The following is a 20,417-nucleotide window of genomic DNA, read 5'->3' on the forward strand; positions in this document are numbered from 1 at the left end:
CATGGTGGATGAGATGGGGTCCCTTGATTAAAAGGACATCATGATGTGAAGGGAACTCCCCCTGAAGGAAGGGCTATCTGTCTTTGTGGCCTGAATTCAACATGAGGCCAAAGGCCAGGAAGCAAGGTGACTTCCAGCACAGCATGTGATTGTATTTTGGGGAAATGGTGGCTGAGTAAGTGAATATGAAATAAGAGTGCTCATGATGGACATCAAGGACAACTAAGACACAGCATCCATTAGAGTGGACAGAACTAATGTTTAATAGTTATATTGCGGGGCACTGAAAAAATCATGGATGTTAGTGAACTTATTGGAATTTTTCAGTGCTTTTTCTTCCCTCTCTCCATGCTTAGAGGACCAGTTGGTCCTCTTTGTACAGAGTAGACTACACTGCCCAGGGTTTTCATGTAATTTGGAGGATATAGATGGGGTTAGGATGGAAGTCTCAAGCTGAAGAGACTGGGCATCTTATCATTAATGTCAGAGTGACCAAAGGATTCACTAAAAGAGAAATAAAATAGGAATGAGGATGGATGTGGCTAGAGAGTATTATGCTAAGCAAAATACATCAGTAAGTTCCTACCACGGAGGTCTCATGGCAGAGAAGGGGATGCATAGTCTTCTTAAAAGGAAGGTGACAAATAATGGGAGCAATGATACAGCCGTCTACATGTGGTTCAAAACAAACAAACACAAATCTATCTCCATGGTACTGTTGGATGGCCTTCCAGCCATCAGGCGTGAGAGTTTGATGATATTGTCCAAGACATTCCAAATCTCCACCTGTGGTTGCCCATGTCCAGGGTGGTAAGAGAGAATGCCTATCAGTGTGCTTGCCAATGAAGATGAGTTTTGGTGGAATGAGAATTCTTTACCCCTGACGGCTAATACTGATTCACAAAGGAAATAACTGTGGCCTATCTTCTCTTTAGTGGATCAATCCCAACCATTCCAACTAGATAATTTTTTAGAATATTGCCCATAAAGGGACATAAAAAAATTCATTAATGTGTCCCCAGCACCTAGCAAAGTACTTGGTACATTGGTGGTGGTGAATACATTTTTGTTAAAATGTATGGAATTGTTCCTAACTCTGACCATTAAAAAAACAAGGACTATGGAAATTCAGTAACTGACATAAATGAGTATTTTATGTTTGGTGAATAAATTTAAAATATTGAATGGAGATAAAATACCCTTAATTAACTAGCCTAAATTTGTTCTGATTATCTTGGTAGATATTCTCCTTATATTTGTAAATTTTTCAGAGAGTAGTAACATTATCCAAAGCTGTGACAATCTTGAAGGGAAAATGGCAAGGCCTTGAAAAATCTCTTAAATACTCAAAAAATTTAGCAAAAATTTTCTCTACAAAATGCAGCAAATAGGAAAAAATTAAAAGAGATCTTTATACTCCTAATAGTTATATGTACTAATAATTATATATAATAGTTACATATAACTATTTATAAAAATGTTAAATTCCATTCCTTTTAAATCATATTTCCATTAAAATAGCCTCATTATTCAAGGTAATTAGATTTTTACCTTTTGCTAATACTTTATCACTCCCTGAATAAGAAGTTTTTTGTATTGAATAGAACATTTGCAAAAATAATTTCACAAATGTATTTTTTAAATTTTGGAAATACTATATAGTAGACATATTATATATGCTAGCTATTATTATCTTTGACACCACTCTCTTTAATTTATATGTCTACTTATCTCACAAGGGAACCTGATTAAGTCATTTTTATTTATTCTTTATGTCTGTAGAAGTTTTGTTTGTTTGGGTTTTTTTTTTTTTTGCTTGTTTACTTTCAGAGTCAATTTTCTAGAGTTTTTAAAAATTTTACATAGAAAATGATATTTTCCCAACTTAAGCAGACCTGACGCATTAAAGGAAATAAGACCATATACAGAAGTAAGGACCTCTGGCTTAGTGAGACTCACTCTCTAGCAAAGTGACTCATGCTTGCACATATGCCTCCCTCCTGACTCACAGCTACTTCACAGGACACCTCATTCAAATTTGCACCCCAGTAAAATACCCAATAGTTCATGACATATGAATTACTAGGTAATAACTATAATCATCAGTGTTCATTCTAGCCAAGGCCACCCACTATATAGATATCCTAAAATATCACCAATAATGTGATATTTTGCTTAAAGAACTTCAAAAAGATTTTGACATGAATTTACAAATCCATGCACATACATAAAGCTGTGGATCACATGGACTCTAACATTCACCTACTTATTCATTCATTTATTCACTATTTTATCCTTCAGACCTTAACTATTAGCATAAGATCCTAAAATTCCCAGGATGCCTGAAACTCCTCCATAGAGCACTTTTATGTGTCTGGTCTAAAGTAAGGTACTTCGTCCTAAGCTCATAACAGTTACATCATAGAAGTTTGTTTCTGAGTCCCCAAACTGTGCTCACTACATCTACTCTTTCCTTCTTTCTTTTCTTTTCTATTATTTTATTTATTTATTTTTGAGAGACAGGCAGAGACAGCGTAATCAGGGGAGGGTTAGAGAGAGAGGGAGATACAGAATTGGAAGCAGGTTCCAGGCTCTGAGCTAGCTGTCAGCACAGAGCCAGACACGGTGCTCGAACCCACAAACTGTGAGATCATGACCTGGGCCGAAGCCAAAGCTTAAGTGACTGACCTACCAAGGCGCCCCTCCTCTTTCTTTTTTGATAGTCTAATTAAGACCCTTGATTCCTTACAAAGAAGACCCAGTCTGATTGCTCTCCTTTTCTGCCTTCTTGCCAGGTGTGCATTTGTAGTATATCATTTGGCATTTCATTGATATTAAGAAAAAATTCAATTATGTACTATTTGTCACAAGGGTATTTTTTAATATATAGTTTATTGTCAAATTAGTTTCCATATAATACCCAGTGTTCTTCCCCACAAGTGCCCTCTTCCATGTCCATCACCCCCTTTCCCCCGTCCCCCTCCCTGTCTCAAGGGTATTTGACGCATTTCTTTTGTCCTCCCATATCTTAAGTTAAAGACCTTGAAATATTGTCAAAGAGGTGGGAAAGGTAGATTGGTATTAAATTCTAAAAGAGAAACTAAGGGAGCCTGGGTGGCTCAGCTGGTTACATGAGTAACTCTTGATTTTGGCTCAGTCGTGATCTCACAATTATGGGGTTGAGCCCCATGTTGAGTTCCGTGCTGGGCATAGAGCCTGCTTAAGATTCTCTCCTCTCCTCTCCTCTCCTCTCCTCTCCTCTCCTCTCCTCTCCCCCCTTTTCCTCTCCTCTCCTCTATCTCCTCTCTTCTCTCTCAATAAATAAATAAATAAATAAATAAATAAATAAATAAATAAATAAAGGAAACTAGTCTTCTGTTGGATTTGAACATAAACTCAGGCTTGTAGGATTAACATTCTGGGAAGTTTTTAGGAGATGGGAAGTGAAATAGAGAAGGAACCCAAGAACTAGACTACAATAGACTTATTTGAACAGTTGAGCTTATCTGAATATGATTGACTTCTTTACAACATTTCCTTCCCTCTCACCGCAGGCTCTAAGTCCTAGCTGCATGTTTATTAGGTCCAACATACTAGTGTGTCTGTCTTCATAGTGATATCTCTCTTCTTTTGTACTACCTTGCCTTGAGCTGGATGACCCATACTTTCCACACTCTGCCCTTGCCCCCTCTGAAAATTGTAATTTCACCTCTGGGACAAGCAATTTATGATTTGTGACCATCCTAAGTCCTCCAACAGCTGGGGAGTCATAGATGGAAAAACACACAGTCTGCTCAGGCAAGGGGTGTGCATCACAAGGCAGTAAACTTCCTGTTTCCCTTGGTAGAATTCTCAGGGAAAATCATGAGATTTTGCAGAAGAGAGTGTTAATGACATAAGAGTCCATACATAAGTAGAATTCAGTAACCTTAGACATGGAAGTAAGCTGGCTGATCGAGACGTTTGTTGCAGGTAAAAAGGGTTAATAGATGGGAAAGAGATCTCCACTCTTGAGAGACAGTCTGGGATCTTAGCTTAAAAATGATTATTCTAGAGTGTTCTCAATGTGCATCTGATATCTTTATGTGTCTGTGTTGACCATGTCTAAAGAGTTGAATCAGATAGTCTTCTATTGGCAGTTACCTCAGAGTCCATCTACCTCAATTTCTGATCAATGCAGAAATCACCACCCTTAAGAGAACCCTAACACACTGCCCTTCCTCCCTTCTTCAACATCTCTAGTAACAGACACCTTTTTGGGGTACCATTTCCCATCTCAGGCTATTCCTGGTGTGAAAATTGTCTTTTTAATGTTGTACTGAAAACTACAAGTTGGAAAGCCTCTGGCACATTGGCTACAATATAGACAGCTTTCTATATTTCACTCTTACCTATTCCAAATCTAAATTATTGCAACTTTGACTTTAGTATTTTGTGCCTTTTATGCTAAAACTAAATGATGTAATGAGAAATTTTGGCCATTATTATAGATCTTGAAGTTGCAACACAGTAAAAGAAATAAAAGCAAAACCTTTGGTTCATTTTACATTCATTATAGCAATTAATGTGAAGAGCTTACCAGTTTTATTGACTATCCTGTAGTACCATAACTAGTGCATAATTCATTTAAAACATTTAAAAGTTCTGGATTAGGGGCTTCCATGAGGCTCAGTTGGTTAAGCATCCAATTCTTGATTTTGGATCAGGTCATGATCTCAGGGTCGTGAGATTAAGCCCCACATTGGGCTCCATGTTGAGCACAGAGCCTGCTTAAAAATCTCTCTCTCTCTCTCTCTCTCTCTCTCTCTCTCTTTCTCTCTCTCTAATAACAAAGTAAATAAAAGTTCTGATTTCACTGCACTGTGGCTGTATTTGATTATAGTCACCATACTTTGCTTGCCAATAAATCATAGCTATTGATTTGCACATAGTTTTATAAGATTAGAATAGCCATTGTGTTGGAATATTTTCTAAATTGTCAAAAGAAAGAGAAAGAAGAAAGAAAGAAAGAAAGAAAGAAAGAAAGAAAGAAAGAAAGAAAGAAAGAAAGAAAGAAAGAAAGAAAGAAAGAAAGAAAGAGAAAGAAAGAAAGAAAAAGAAAGAAAGGAAGAAAAATACAGAGAGAGGGAAAGACAAGACAAGACAAGATAAGACAAGACAGGACAATTATGCCTTGCTCAGTTTGGGATCTAGGTACATTGGATTTTTTTTAAATACTGGAAAGTTCTGAGTGATATGTAGGGGAAAGTCTCTCTAAGCAGATAGTTCAAATATTCAGAAGCCCACTACATTTCAGAACAAAATAACCCTTAGCATTTGTTTTTTTTTTAAGTATCTGTTCTTTTTTTAAACCAGAGATCAACTACTGAACATCTTTTGGAGGTGAACTCTTTTCTAGTAACTGGTAGGCTGAAAACAATTTGTATTTTCATTTCTAGATTGCTTGGCATCAGAGTCCTGGTTGCTTTATATTGATTACTAGGACAAATCTGGGAGAGTCCTGGATGTGTCCAGCCCATTGTCCCCAGCCCTCTGTGGGTTTGCTCTGACAGCTTCCATGTGGGCTCCAGAGAAGAGCTGGATTGTCAAAGGATTGTAAATATGAGACTTGGGTGGGGCCCAAGTCCTCCAGATGTGACTGCTTTCATATTTTTGATGTGAATTCAGGGACCTACCCTCCTTCCTGATGGAGATAACAAGTGTCTTTGGCCTTACTGCATAGTCAGAAAAATGTGGTCATTTGAGCAGGAATCTCTACAAACAGCTTTGCCCACCTACATTATGGCTAATAAGTATGATAAGCCTGGGTTTCCCTTCTCTCTGGTCAACTGGGCATTCTGGGCCATGTCTGACCATTTTTGCAATATCAAGGATTTTGGCTTCATCTTTACCTGCCTTTTTATTACAACAAATGAGAGACTTCTGACTAGACAAAAATGATCTGAGGAAGTAAGTTATCAAATGAGTCAATATGTGTCTGACCAGAATTTCCTCTTTCTGTTGGCTTCCCCTGCATCTGACATGGCTTAATGGCAGTAGCAAGTACTCAAACTAAATTCTTGTGGTCATCCTCCATTTTTCAGGCAATGGGTCATTCATTGTGTATGGCAATTAGCCAGGCATTTTGCTTCTCTTTCTACATCATTTAAATGTGCTTCTTCTAAACTACATCTCCTACCCAAACGGGAACACAGACAATGTATAAAGGAATCCTTAGTCACTTGCTGATTGCCATGGTACTAAATTCAGTGGGGGATTTGGTGGAATGAAGAGAAACTTACTAGAGATGATTAGAATTCTACCTACTCCTTTCTATAACTAGCTTTTACTTCCTTTAAAATATGATGTATAAAAACTCCAAAAAACCATATCGCCCCAATGAGTAGAAACAGTAGATCAATTGAAATCTTCTTCACATTTTTTCACATGAAATGTTTTCAATATTTTGAAATATTTTAGTTTCTTCAGTCTTTGAATCCAGAGGAATAAATCTCATTTTATTTCAAAAAAACTTTGAATATATATATCTCAACAAAGATATACTTTTTCAAAGGCTATAAGCTAGTTTCAACTATACTTACATTGCTTAAGAAACAGTTAGGGTGGGGCACCTGGGTGGACTTTGGCTTAGGTCATGATTTCACAGTTTGTGGGTTCAAGCCCCATGTCAGATTCTGCACTGACAACTTGGAGCCTAGATCCTGCTTCATATTCTGGGTCTAGGTCTCTCTCTTTGCCCCTCCCCTTCTTGTGCTCTTTCTCTCAAAAATAAAAAATAAAACATAAAAAAAGACACTGTTAGGGGTCCTCTTTCTGTACAGATCAGTAGATTTCATCTTTTCTCCTAATCAAACACATCTGACATATATCATGTGATGCTCCTTCCTCCCCCCCAGCAGCCTATGGCTAATTATGGCAGTGTCTCAAATGGAGCCAGCACCAAAGCAGACACTCCTTAGAAGGATGAATCAGAACTTCGGATGACACATAAAAGTCAATGCTGGAGTTAGGGAGAGATGTTTATGGCCATATTTTGTATGATTTAGAATGTTTGGAGATGATTAAAATATTAATTATTAAGGATGTGACTAGGGGTACCTGGGTGGCTCAGTCAGTCAGATTATTGATCTCAGCTCAGGTCATGATCTCACGGGTTTGTGAGTTCAAGCCCTGCATCGGGCTACACACTCTCAATGAGGAGCCTGTTCGGGATTTTCTCTCTCTCTCTCTCTCTCTCTCTCTCTCTCTCTCTCTCTCTCTCTGTCACTCCCTTGTTTATGTGCTCTCTCTCTCAGAGTAAATACATAATAAAAATAAATTTTAAAAAAGTATGTGACTAAGCAAATTACAGAACATCTGCATAATTCTAACAATTATTTGTACTACTTTTCCACTACTGAAACTATGCTTATAAAGGTGCTTTTAGAGTTATGAAGAAAGAACTAATAAGACAGGATGCAGAAATAGAAAATACAGAGAAAATAAAGAAACTTTCTTACTGTCAGCCTGATATCACCTAGATAGACACAAAAGAATAGGAAAGAACTGGAAAGAAATGTGCCAGAAATGATCATTCCCTGAGTTTACTGAGATTACAGATAGATTTCCTCTTCTTTATGCTTTACTTTTTTTGTCTAATTATCTGAAATGAGCTGCAATTGTTTTGATAGTGGACAAACACAAAAAATGGAATAAAATGAAACAAAAGAGCTCTTGAGGCAGAACTGGAGCTCACGTATTCTGTCTAAGTTAAAAAGCTAGATCTCAGGACCCTCTCTTCACTTTAAGTAAAAACTGGACCATTCACTGATCCCAGGCACCCTTGACCCCTTATAGCTTCTTGAATTGTTTCTACCACTCCTTTCTATTAAGCTTCTCCTTCAAAGTCAAGTAGACACAGCTCTGCTTTCAGTTCAATTTACTTTCATTCCTATATATGAGAGGAGCTCTCTTACTGGAAGGAGGTTTTCAGAAGTCTATGGGTCTCCTTCATGTTCTCACAGTCTCATCTTGAGCTGCTTTTTAGACATTGCCTATTCATTGCATGGGGCAGAATACTTAAAGATAGCTTTGTCTCCTTTTCCCGTTGGTTGGCAGATGCCTCTGAAAACAGACAGAAAAGCCCATCCACTCTTGGACCATAAGCTAGCCATTCATGTATTGAAGTCACTGGAGGCTGATGTAATGATAGCAACCATTCATGTTGGCAGACAAGAGAACTCTGTATGTAATACAGAAGACTGGCGTGATTTTAACTGGCCATTCCGCACATGAAATCATTGTTGTAGGGCTCTGATTGGCTGGGCGTTGACAGAATTTGAAGGGCGTGTGAGGTGGTCTGAGCTAGCACAATGCTTGAAGAGGCGTCTCCTTCCTCTTTCAATCTGATAAGTAAAACTTCAATTTCTAATTGCACTAGTCTTTGGAAGTAAGTGGTCAAACTATGTGGAATATCATAAAAATTAGTCATAATAAAAATTTGTCAACTTGATGATAAACTATTTTGTTTTTTTAAGGCCCCCGAACTTGTCTTTTACTCATATAAAATTAAAACCAACATTAAAGAAAAGGCTACTGGCAAAAATGAGTACTGGGCACTGTTTTGTGCTTTAGGATTAAAGGCATACAATGAGGTGATTAAAAACATGCTGACTTTAGAAATGTGGGGCTTAATTAATGAATTAATGATGGGAATAGAGCTTTTTTTCTTTAGAATTTAAAATTCCAATTATAAGCAGTTGTGATTTTGGAAGTTGATCCATAAAGGATCTCAAGTAGGTTGTTATTGAATGGCTCATTTATAATAACACCTGAGTTCTCATTGCTGTCCAACGAGGTAACAGAAACCTGTGATTTCATTAATATTTCTATGGGAGAGGTTGTGAGCAGATACCCTTTTTGTGAAGATAATTTTCCAGAGTTTCATTTTAGCAAATCTGTCATCAACAATGTACAAAGAAGATTTGACTACATATTAGACAATGCATTCACCATGGGAACCAAAGCATGAAAGCTCTGAAGCAGTACCTGTCTGAAAAATTCTCCTCTCAAAGATGGAGAACTTTCTCTCTTTTGTTGAATTTTAATTCTAGTATGGTTAACATACAATGTTATATTGGCTTTAGGTGTACAACACTGATTCAACACTTCATGCATCACCTGTTGCTCATCATGACAAGTGTACTCCTTAATCCCCATCACTTTATTTCACCCCCACCCAATTCACCTCTGGTAGCCCTCAGTTTTTTCTCTATAGTTGCTTCTGTTTCTTGGTTTCTCTCTCTCTTTCTCCCTCCCCCCCCCCACTTCCTTTGCTCATTTGTTTTTTCTCTTAAATTTCACATGAGTGAAATCATACGGTATTTGTTTTTCTCTGACTTATTTCACTTAGCATTTTATGCTCTAGCTCCAACCATGTCATTGCAAATGGCAAGATTTCATTTTTTGTGGCTGAGCAATATTCCATTCGTCTACCATTCTTTATCCATTCATCTACCAATAGACACTTGAGCTTTTTCCATAATTTAGCTATTGCGAATATTGCTATAAATGTAAGGCTACACGTATTATTTTGAATTAGTGTTTTTGTATTTTGGGGTTGATCACACTACTGGATTGTAAAGTAGTTCTATTTTTAAATTTTGATAAATCTCCATACTGTTCTCCACAGTGGCTGCACCACTTTGCTTTCCCACCAACATTGCATGAGGGTTCGTTTTTCTCCACATTCTTGCCAACCTTGCTTCTCATGATTTTTATTTTAGCCATTTTGACAGATGTAAGGTAATATCTCACTCTAACTTTTATTTGTATTTCTCTGATCATGAGTGATGTGGAGCATATCTCCATGTGTCCATTGGCCATTTGAATATCTTAAAGACGGGGATATTTCAACATATATTGTCCAGATATTCTCTAATCTCTATTTTATATGCAGTGCCTAAACTGACTTAGAACACATTTTTTTTAGATTATGTTGATATTTTAAGCTTCGCTAATTTTTCTTTATTTTCTTTCCTGAGAGTTGATTCTGTTGTCTTGTCTAAATGACGGTGATGGTATGGTTGGCAGAAAACCATCATTGGCTTAAATAACTATGGTCTTTACTTCATCTGCCTCTGATTTCAAGTGACATTTAGACTCCCATTTCAATCCCTCTGTGGTAAGAAGCAACAATAGAGGCAATTAAAATACAACCTTGTAAGAAATGTAGTTGAGGATATAAAAGAGAAAAAAACCATCAATTATCTCCCATCCATTCCTAAAATATGTGTGTGGGGTGGGCGGTGGTGTATGTGTCAGGCATTGATCTGGGTGCTTAGGTTATTGGAGTGTATTAAACAAAGCTGGAGACTGCCCCCAGAATGCTTCCAATCAGGCAGTAGAGACAATCATTCAGATATAAATATAATGATCTAATTACAGTTTGGATAAGATATAGTATCATGAGATGTATAACTGTGCATTGGTCAGGATGCTTTAAGCTGAAAATGACAGAAACCCAATTAAAAATAGTTTAGGGATAAAAGAAAATTCTTTGGCTCACAAACCTAAAAAATTTAAAGGGAGATGGGCTAAATCCATGAGCTAGAACTTAGCCTGTGTTCATCCTCCACCGTGATTACCTCATGGATAGATCCTAAACTCTCCTTCCCCCATCCTAATGCCCCAGTTCTTATCTTCACAATTCTTAAGTCCAACAGAAAGAGAACTTCTTTGTTTCCCATACTTCTAAATGAAAGAATTAAGCATCATTGGCTCTGATTGGCCAACCTCAGTCAAATACTCATACTGTGAGGTCAGAGTAGGGTCAGCCTTACCCTAACTCTAGGTTAGGAGTAGGACTGTATTTTTCTTTAAATAAAATCAAGATGAATATTATCAGAAATGGGAAAAATGGTCATTGAGTGGGAAAATATAGTTGTCACCACGCAGAAGACTCAGAGATATCAACTGGGATTTTTATCCTGCTAATGAAAAAAATCTAAGAAATTTTGCTAGCTGTACCTACAAGAATGTTGATAAAAGAAGGAGACTGTTACTTTGGGCTGAAATATTAGCCATGAAGGAAGATCTGGTTTTGAAGGAATTGTGACCATTTCACTTTGGGAAGGATCTTCCAACTAGTCATTTATTATTTCTCTAGAACCCACGGGGTCAGGCACTAAACAAAGGTCCTAGATTAGGAAGAAAGTGAAGACACAGTCATATGTACTATATCTTAGATAACTAGATTTTAAATTCCCAGGGAAAAATTAAGAAAAGCATGACTTTAAGGAGAAATACATCTCTAGAGGAATGAGTGGTAAGTAAAAAAAGCAAGTTTCAGTCTATCCAGTGAAAACAAGTTTAGTATTAATCGGCCACAAATTTTATTTAAAATAAAATAAATGAGACTTCACCAGGAAACATATGACGAGGTCAGATCTGATGTTAAAAGGACTGTGGAAAGACAGCAAGCCCCTAGCTTATGCAGTTAGTCACGTTCTCAGAGACAGGCTCCATGATGTCTACTACTTGTAACTTTAATTCAGTTACCTTCCAGTTCAGGCGTCAGTTATGGCTAAAGCAGTCTATCATCTACCTTGACACTATCATTTAGAACTTGTGATCCCTAGAAATAATATCTGATACATTGCTGTTGCTCTTTTTAAAAATATCCTTTTCTGCCATTCAGATTCAAATTCCAAGCATCAGTGAAGATGAGCCTGTGTAGCATCCTAATTTTAGTATCAAATTGGCCAAATTCATTATCCATAATCCTGAGCATCTGCCCAATTTCCCTCCTCTCAATTTCTGCTTTGTCTCTAGCTCTTTCTAAAACTAAAACCCGTTCTAAACTCTAGCTACTCCTTGAATATTTAGGACCCAGAATTGAAACTTGTCCCTTTAATCCATGATGGTAAGTGTACAAAAAAGGTTAGAGTAGGGGAATGGATTTCCCAAAATGGTACATGAGGTAGACAGAATAATGCATTCCCTACCTTGACTGGTCAAAGATGTCCATGCACTGATTTCCAGAAACGGAATATCTTGCTTTACATGGTTAGGGAACTGTGCTGGTGTAATTAAAGTTACAGACTGGGGGTGCCTGGGTGGCTTAGTTGGTTGAGCATCTGACTCTCGATTTTGGCTCAGGTCATGATCCCAGGGTCATGAGACAGAGCCCTACATTGGGCTCTGCACTGAGTGTGGAGCCTGTTTAAGATTTGCTCTTTCTCACTGTCTCTCTCATCCCCTTTGTTCCTCTCTCCTACTCACATGGTCTCTTTCTTTCTCTCTCTAAAATAAAAATTTTTTAAAAGTTACAGACCTTAAGATAGAGAGCATATCCTGGATTATCAAGGTGCATACAGTCCAATCACATGAGACCTTAAAAGCAGAGAAGTTTCTCTGGTTTGAGTAAAAAAACATGTGGCAGAAGAGGAAGGAAGAAGAACTGCAAAAGAAGATTCTAAGTGATAAAGCACGATTACTGGTTCTATGATATAGGGCCCCACATGTAAGGACCGAAGAGAACCTTCTAGAAGCAAAAGGTATGCTCCTCAGCTAGCAATGAGCATGGAAATGATGCCTCAGTCATACAACTGTAAGGAGCTAGATTCTTCTGGCAACATGAATGTGGAAGCAGATTCTTTCTAGAACTCCCTACCTGGAGCAAAACAGACTGACACTTTGATTTCAGTCTTGTGAAACCCAGAGCAGAGACCAGACAAGCAAACATGAACTTCTGATGTACAGAACTATGAAAAAATAAATTTATGTGGCTTTAAGCACTAAATTAGTGAACTATTTACAGCAACAACAATGGAAAATGAATACAATATACTTTTAGATAAAGAGGGAAAGTATGAATTAGAAGCAAATAAAATCAAGGCAGTTTAAAAAATGGATTAACTTCAAGTGGAAGAGTTTTTCTAGGATGGTCTGCATGGCTCTGATTTCAATTTTATATTGTTAAAAAAGGATTAATTGTTCATTAAGCTGGGTAATGCTGAGCATAGTCTTTTTTTTTTTACTTTTTAAATATATATAGATTTTAATGTTTTATTTATTTTTAATACAGAGAGAGACAGAGCAGGAGAGGGGGAGGGGCAGAGAGAGAAGGAGACACAGAACTGGAAGCAGGCTCCAGGCTCTGAGCTAGCTGTTAGCACAGAGCCTGACGCGGGGTTTGAACCCACGAACGTGAGATCTGACTTGAGCTGAAGCCGGAGGCTTAACCAACTGAGCCACCCAGGCGCCCCAAGCATAGTCTTTGTTACAAGGTCCAAGTCAGTATCTAAGTTACAGGCATAATTTGTGATTTGATAAAGAGACGGTGAAGATAAGAAGTGGAAGATATAAAATCAGTTATGTGAGTAATCATTGATCTTGCTAGCATATGCCTAGTGTTTGCGTCATAAATAAACTTTTTATGATTTGAAGACAAGTCTCAGTTTTTGGAAGGCTCTCTTTTAGGTCAAACCTCATCAGATGTGTTGGAAAAAACTTAAAAATAAGAATGGTTATATATTAAGTAGAAATAAAGCAATTGACAGACTTTAAAATTATTTTTGGATCCAAAAAAGTGATTTTGTATGATATTTCATGTGTTCTTATGATACGGTGGATGGCTCTATCATTTGTACTGGGAAAGATTGCAGAATAGAATCTCACAATTTTGTGAGCAGTTGTTTCCCAGGATGATTATGAAATAGGTCTGCCAAAAAAAGATTTGCTTTAACTGCCCTCACCATGGACTAGACACTGCTATCTGCAAAAGATATTTATATTCATGTTGGACTGTTTCCAAGATTTAAATTGCAGTGTCTCTTTTGGATATAGTCCTTCACCTAGAGAACTCTTTCCTCTTTAAGAAAAAAATAAAAATTCTTACAACTTGGAGAGAAGAAAACCACAGTGAGATTTCCTGCATTGTTAACATTATTATTACCATAATTTTGTAATGTTTATTTTTGAGAGAGAGGGACTGAGCACAAATGAAGGAGGAGCAGAGAGAGAGAGAGACATAGAATCTGAAACAGGCTTCAGGCTCTGAGCTGTCAGCACAGAGCTTGATGCAGGGGTTGAACTTAGGAACAGCAAGATCATGACCTGAGCTGAAGTCAGATGCTTAACCCACTGAGCCACCCACGTACCCCGAGACTTCCTGCATTTTTAATGATGCATCACAATCACCAGCCAACCACCAGACCAAGGACTGGAATTAAAGAAAGTATGTCATGTCTAAGAGAAATCAAAGGGGAATGTTACCTTCCTGGAAATAACCAAAACATGTCCAAATTTTGGAAGTCAGGAAACCTCAGCTACTAAGTTTCAGAGTGTTTTCAGATATGTAGATAATATCAAAGGAGATGGGAAATTCCAGGTGTCTTTTGGGGTATCTTTGATCTGATAGGGATTTCCTCACGAGGTTATGACTATGAAGGAGTGAGGAGAAACTTTTCTCTTCTAGAACTGTTGGCAAATGCTCTTCCTCATAGACCAAACATCTACTAAAGCTGTGACCAAGCATTTAATCCTCTGGAAATGACTGTTCTCTACCCTTCCCTTTCTTTTTCTGTGCACATTTTACCCACCAGTCCCTTCATTCCAACTGATCTTATTTTAATGAATGCTGTATAACATATTTGAGACTCCTCTCAAAAATTTAAAAGAATCATTGAGAGAAGATAAGTGGGAGAAAACTTCCCAATCTCTGTGACTCTTAGATCAATGCCTGGATTTGATTTATCATCCTACTTTACAAACCATAGCAAATTAGATATTTGGCCTGCCTGCCTTCCTTCCGTCCTTCCTTCCTTCCTTCCCTCCTTCCTTCCTCTATCCCTTCCTCTTTCATTCATTCATTTATTCATTCATTCATTCGAATAGGACCCAGTCATGCAAAAAACAGGTGTTGTGTCTAGCCAACTAAATAAACAGAAAGAATAAAGTCCTAAGGCAGAAAAAGATTTTACAAACTCACAGTATTTAAGGCCCTTTGGTCTTCATAATGCCAAACACCCAGAGTTTTTTTTAAATATGCAGCTGCTTTAAAATTTAAACTACAGAGTTTAAATACACAAATTATTCAATGAATTTAAGCAAAGATTTTAGTGTCACTTCTCCTTACTATCACCTCCTTCTGAAATTGGGACTGGCATCACTTTGTCTACATGTGGAGTTCTAGATCTGCAGTACACATTTTAGTTATGTAATCCAACTTTCTTTTGCAAAAAGAAAAAAAATAAGGTACAAAAAGTCAGTGGCTTCTCTGCTACCATCCACCCAATTACTCAAGGCATTAATTTAGGATTCAGTTTTGATTCATTTTTTTCTTTACCTCCCCCCTCAATGCTTCATCTCCATCCTGTATGCCTTGTTCATTTCTCCCCCCCACCCCCCTCTCTAGTACAAACCACTGTCAGCTCTCAATCCATTCACCGCCTTAGCCACCCTTGTCTTCCTATAGGCAGTTCTCAATCTGGAAGCTTCAGGATGATCTTTAAAAAATATGACCACAGCAGGCCTATTTATCTTTAAACCCTGCAAATGGTTTTCCTTTAAAATCCCAAACTATAGGCCTTTATATCCTTCCCTGACATCATCAACTAATACTACATTCTTGCTCACCACATTTCAATCACGCTATCCTTTTTGTTCCTTGATACCAATGTTTTATTCTAGATTTAGAGATTATTTCCTCATGCCAAGAGTGATTTCTGCTCCCAGAGGCATCCTTAGTTAGCTCGTTGTCATCTACTCCGTGGTAGGCTTTGCTGACCAACTAATCCAATGAACACCTCTTTCTCCAACACTGGTCACTTGCTTTCATCTGGTATTTTCTCCTGCACATAGTAGAAACATTAATTTATGTGTTGCATGCTTATATTCTGTCTCTCCGCACCAGAATGTCAGCTCTACAAGAGCACGGATCTTGTCTACAGTTCATCTTTATCACTTTGAGTGGTGCTGAGCAGATAGTAGGCACTCAATGAATAGTTACCCAGTTGATGTTCAAGACATTACAACATTTTAATTCAGAAGCACAGTCTCTTCGAGAGTACTCATTCTACTGATTATGATTAGTAACTTGGCATTTCTGAATTACAACCATCTCTAAGATATATATTATACCTTCTATGTAAAATCAGTCTTCCCCATTTTCATACTTCCTAACACTAGTGAAGTGAAAAAATGAGAAATATCCAATGGCTGATTAATAGAGAGATATCTTGACTAAGATGAACAATGGCATATTCAAATCTGCAATATCCAATATGCAAATATCCAAGAATGCGGTATTTTAGTTGCAACTGTCTTCTTAGAGATTAGCTAGAAAATCGGTTTACTAGGTAGGAACGCCAGAGGCAGTGATTAGATGATCTGATAGAAGCAATTCCATTAGACCTCCATCAGGCTTCCATGGGAGGTGGTCTCCTGTTGGGTTAGGCAGGCGGAGCATCGGCATGTCAGTATGTTCACTTTCACTTTACACTTCTCTTACATTGCTGTTAACTTTCAGTAAAATTCAGCACAGTTTTTAATTCATGCATTTTAGCCTTTTTCCAAATGTTATCCTTGCTTCTGGGCACTTTGAGACCACTGAAAAAGTCCAGTTTTCTAACTCTGTCCATGGAAACAGTCCAGAATCAATGCATTTCTTTCCATAATGAGAAAAAAATAAATGCACAGAATTTTCAATTCAAATTAAAGGTTATATAATTTTTAAGCTCTGCTTCTACATTTGTATCTCTTTTCTCTCCCACTGAAAATCTGATTTTTAATAATTCTTAATACATTAACTTATTTTTATGTCTACATGTGTTTAAAAATAACATTATCTATGTTATTACTAACAATGAGACTACAGAGTACAGTGTATGACTCCTTTGTTGTATTTTTTTGTCCTTAGATATACCTCATCAGAGATGTGCAGTCACATTGTCTTTTTAAATCACTATGATTATTTTTTATTTGGATGTATGAGTAATTTGACACAAAATAAGTGGATTTGCTTTGGGGTTTTTTTCTTTCAGTTTTCAAAGATAGATTTTTTAAATGTAAACTGTCTTTATTTAACTAGTAAAATATGCCCATGTTTTCACAGTGAGCTATAAAACAAGATTAATTTAGAGAAGTGTATATTTCTTCTCTAGTCCTTCTTCTTTTTCCTATCTTCTCTAGTAGGTAACTATTTTTATAAGGTTTTGGTTTATTCTTCCATTATTTCCTTTTGAAAATGAAAACAAGCATGTATACATATTTACTTATATTAATATATATTTATATGAATACATATTCATATGAATACATATTTATATGTATATTTCCCCCAACATAAAAATGACTATATGATACACACTCCTTTGTGCCTTTTGTTTTTCCAAGAATGATACATGCTTGTGAAAATATAATAAATATATGTCTTATTACTTTATGGTATAGATGGAGAATATAACAGTATATTCGATTCAGTTCATGATGAACATGTGGGTGATTTCCATTCTTTTACAATCAGTGCTGTGCTGGGAGTCATTTCTGAAGTAAGGCAGGTTTGCAACGCCTCCCACTATCAGATGGAGACCAATGACTACACCCACTCAACCCCCACTCAATTTCTGCTTGAGCACCAACCCCCAGGGCGCCTGACTGACTGGTATCAGACCTTGTGAAGGAACTTATAGGAGTTTCTTCTTTTGTGATTATAGGAGCAAATATTACATTTCTCAAGACACCTGTTTTTATTCCCCTCCAGAAAACAGGCTATTGACCCCTGCTCACAAAAGAACTAACTCTTGCCTTTGCTATGCTAAAAACATCTGCCTTGTATTTGAATGCTAAAGATCCCTTCCTTCCCCATATGATAAGCATCTAAGTCACCTACATCAATCACTATTGCTAAAGATTATGCATGAGTCACTATTGCTAAAGATTATGCATGAGTCTTCTACCAATCTATGTTCTGGGAAATTTTTACATACCAAAGAAATTTGTCATCAGAAATAATTGTCTAAGGCAATTGCCACTTTTGTATTGTACCCCATACATTTTTTCCGTAAGTAAAGCTGACTCTCGGGTCAGAGCAGAGACGCCTGCCTGGTGAGCAGAAAGAAGCCGAGCTCTCTCACTCCCTTTCACCGACACCATCCATCCTTCAGGGAGCCCTGGCCCTGCTGGAGCTGGACTCCGGCAGTGCTATAATTGCAACATGTGTCGTTGGGCACACATCCTTTCATAGGTTTGCCAAGGTATCCATGGGATAGGTTCCAAGAAATGGAAATTCCCCATCAGAATGTAAATTTCCACATATATTTTTATTCATTTTTGATTTTACATTCCATTCCATGGGTCTCCCTCTTCTTTAAAAAATTCTTTTTCCAGGGTACCTGGTGGCTCCATCGGTTAAGCATCCGACTTCGGCTCAGGTCATGATTTCTCACTTTGTGGGTTTGAGCCCAGCATCAGGTTCTGGGGTTGACAGCTCAGAGCCTGGAGCCTGTTTCAGATTCTGTGTCTTCCTCTCTCTCTGCCCCTCCTTGCTCATACTCTGTCTCTCTCTGTCTCAAAAATAAATAAACATTAAAATTTTTAAAAAATTCTTTTTTAGATAGAGAGCATGCAAGTGGGGGAGAGGAGCATGAGGGAAGAGAGAGAGAGAGAGAGAAAGAGAGAGAGAGAGAATCCCAAGCAGGCTCCATGCTCAGGGCAGAGTCCAATGTGGGGCTCCATCCCACAACCCTGGGATCATGACCTGACTCTAGATGAAGAGTTGGACGCTCAACTGACTGAGCCACCCAGGCACCCTTCCTTTAATTCTTCCAATTGAATGTTACAATCAATTTGTCTTTCTCAGGAGATAGGAGAGAACATTATCATTAAGATCATACTACAGTAAACAATTAACATAAGGAGAATGGACATCTTTATTATACTGAGTCATTCTAACAAAATATATGGAATATTTTTTCATTTATTCAGTTTATCTCCATGCCTTTGAGTGTGTATGTAGGTGTTCTACTCTTCTTTTTTAAGTTTCTGCTTGTGTTCTATTTCACTTTATTTTATTTTGCTATTGAAAATTAAGTTTGCTCTTCCATTATTTCCTCTGATTATGTTCGTATATACATAAATTAGTCCTCTAGGCAAATTTTGGGTCTTCTTCTTTGCTAAACTGTCTTGTTTGTGGCAGATTTTATATTAAATTCTTTAGGTTTTCCAGGTTTAGAATTTTATAATCTATAAATAAGAATTATTTTACATTTGCTTTCACCTCTATTTGCTTTTTAGACCACATCAGCTAATTCCTTGAATAAAATATTAAATAGTAGAGGACATAATGAGCATTTTTGGCCTTTCCCATGATTTCCTGTTGTTTCATATCTTGTGGCTGCATCCCAACATAGATTTGGAGGTGGCACAGTGAAACTGAAGGAATACAACCTTTGTTGTCAAATAGCCATGGCTTTGAATTATGCTTTTATCACTCACTGGCTGTGTGACTTTAGGCAAAGAGCTTAACCTGCATGAGTTTTAGTTTTCCCATCATAAAATAGGAATGGTAGCTTATTTCATAATTTTCTGTTATGAAATGAATTGCAATGATCAATATATTGACTGACATATGGTAAGAGTCAATAAATGTTTGCTCATTTTTTTTCTTCTATTTTTAGGCTCTCTCTAAATGAGCACTCCATCACCTGAGGATTCCTTGAAGACGCAAGGACAAGTCGAGGACCCTAGATGGAAGAAGCTGAAACACTCAGTCATTGAGACTGGCATGTTGTGCAAATGGACGTCAAACACCCTGAGTCCACATTCCTGGGGAGTAGGGAGACAATTGCTTCAAGCAGCCAATTAAGTGGAGCCAGTTTAGAAGTCTAGTTATCTGTGCAGTGCCCTCTGGTGGTCAGGATATGTTTCTGTAGTTTAAAAATCTGGATCCTAAAACAGAATGTTAAATAAAAAGAGCCGATCTTTAATCATCACTTTCTATCTTCTAGGCCCTTTGTCAAATAATTTTACGTGTATTTTGTAAATGTATTACTGATTTAATTCTAACAAAATCCTGTGGAGACATGCATAGGTTTGCTCTTTCTACAAAGGAGGACATTGATACTTAAAGAGGTTAATTAACCTAACCCAGATCACATGCCTAGTTACTGGGGATGCTGGGATTCTATATCAGGTGTGTTTGGTTCTTACCTGCTATATGTACCTATAGTTAACATAAGTTCAATATGAAGGAAACATTGACTTAACAGGACCTTAGAGATCTAGTACTCACCCATATTTGGCATACGAATAAGTAAAGACCCAGATTGAGAGGTGCAAAGTTAGCTACCCAACAATCTCAGCTGAAGTCCTGACTCCCAAGTTCGGTCCTTTTGATTGCACAAAAGCTGCCTGACCTTATTTGATTTAATTCGCCT

The sequence above is a fragment of the Suricata suricatta genome, chromosome 15 (assembly GCF_006229205.1).
Source record: "Suricata suricatta isolate VVHF042 chromosome 15, meerkat_22Aug2017_6uvM2_HiC, whole genome shotgun sequence".
Taxonomy (NCBI): domain Eukaryota; kingdom Metazoa; phylum Chordata; class Mammalia; order Carnivora; family Herpestidae; genus Suricata; species Suricata suricatta.